Genomic DNA, 2,222 nt, shown 5'->3' on the forward strand with positions numbered 1-2,222 from the left:
GGAGCAGCCAGGCTTTGAAGCTGCAAGGCCATTCAATGCTAATCCAATGGCCAGGTTATCCCTTTTTTTTACATGGCAGTCCCATGTTTTGTTTTGTTTTTTTTTAATGGGGAGAGAGGGAGTTTTCCCTCCACGTCTCCGTGTCCTTCTTTGGGGTTTCACGGGTGTGACGAATACGTTGATTTTACCGAGACCGGGATCGATATTTCCATCCATTTGGGATTCGTGTCAAACACAAAGTGACAGGTGACGCCGTGCATTTCAATGTTCTTCGTTTGGGCTGTTTTTTGGAAGACGTAGGAGGCCAAATCAGTGCAAAAGTCTCACAATATTTATTATTATTATTATTATTATTATTATATTACTACTATATTTATATTATTCGCATTTCATTATTAATTATACTTCTCCAAATCATGCAGTTTATATAACTTATATTTATTATTACGTCATGCTATTATTTATATTTTATTACGTTATCATATATATTATTTATTATATATAATATTTATTATTATTACTATTTATATTATATATTTATATTACAGTAGAGTCTCACTTATCCAAGCCTCTGGATAATCAAGCCATTTTTGTAGTCAATGTTTTCAGTATATCGTGATATTTTGGTGCTAAATTTGTAAATAGAGTAATTACTACATAGCATTGCTGCGTATTAAACTACTTTTTCTGCCAAAGTTGTTGTAAAGCATGATGTTTTGGCGCTTAATTTGTAAAATCATAACCTAATTTGATGTTTAATAGGCTTTTCCTTAATCCCTCCTTATTATCCAAGATATTTGTTTATCCAAGCTTCTGCCGGCCCGTTTAGCTTGGATAAGTGAGACTCTACTGTATTTGCATTTCATTATTATTTATATTTCTATAAATCATACAGGTTATATAACACATTTATTATTACGTCATGCTATTATTTTTATTTTATTACATTATCATAAGATATATATTATTTATTATATATATAATATTTATTATTATTGCTATTCATATTATATATTTATATTATTTGCATTTCATTATTATTTATACTTCTCTAAATCATAAGTTTATATAACTTATTATTATGTCATGCTATTATTTATATTTCATTACCTTATCATAGATATATACAGTAGAGTCTCACTTATCCAACATAAACGGGCCGGCAGAATGTTGGATAAGCGAATATGTTGGATAATGAGGCATTAAGGAAAAACCTATTAAATATCAAATTAGGTTATGATTTTACAAATGAAGCACCAAAACATCATGTTAGACAACAAATTTGGCAGAAAAAGTAGTTCAATACGCAGTAATGCTATGTAGTAATTACTGTATTTATGAATTTAGCACCAAAATATCATGATGTATTGAAAACATTGACTTAAAAAATGCGTTGGATAATCCAGAACGTTGGATAAGCGAGTGTTGGATAAGTGAGACTCTACTGTATTATTTATATATAATATTTATTATATTACTATTTATATGATATATTTATATTATTTGCATTTCATTATTATTTATATTTCTCTCTATATAAAAGGCTTTTGGCGGGTGTTGGGTTTTGCTGTTTTGTGCGTCGCCGCGACGCCAAAACGCCTTTTTATATATAGATATATAATATTTATTATTATTTATTTTTATATATATTTATTATTATTACTATTGATATTATACATTTATATTATTTGCATTTCATTATTATTTATACTTCTCTAAACACATCTCTATATATAAAAGGCTTTTGGCGGGTGTTGGGTTTTGCTGTTTTGTGCGTCACCCCGCGACGCCAAAAGCCTTATATATATATATATATATATATATATATATATATGGCATGTCCCGATCGATGAAAAAAATGTTTCAATTCTCGTTTCTAATGTAGGGGGTGCCGGCGCTTCGATATAGAAAGTATTTCCGATTTTTTCACCCAAAAATTTCGGATATTTCCGAAAATTCATAATGATTCTAAATGTTCTAAAATGGCGACGCAATCGCTACACACCGGGCTTGTATGGCAATCTTCCATGTGGACGCAGAGGACGTTAGCCCCCACCTTTGCATCCATCGTGGAGCTTCTGATTGACTGATTGTTAGGCTGTGCTAAGCTCCCATTCAAGGTAGGTTGCAAAAACAAAAAAAAATTAAATATTTTTAAATATATATTTTAAAAAATTTGGGGGGGGGGGGGAATTAACGAAACATTAAGAGACAATTAGAGA

This window comes from Anolis carolinensis, unplaced genomic scaffold, assembly GCF_035594765.1.
Source record: "Anolis carolinensis isolate JA03-04 unplaced genomic scaffold, rAnoCar3.1.pri scaffold_14, whole genome shotgun sequence".
Lineage (NCBI taxonomy): Eukaryota > Metazoa > Chordata > Lepidosauria > Squamata > Dactyloidae > Anolis > Anolis carolinensis.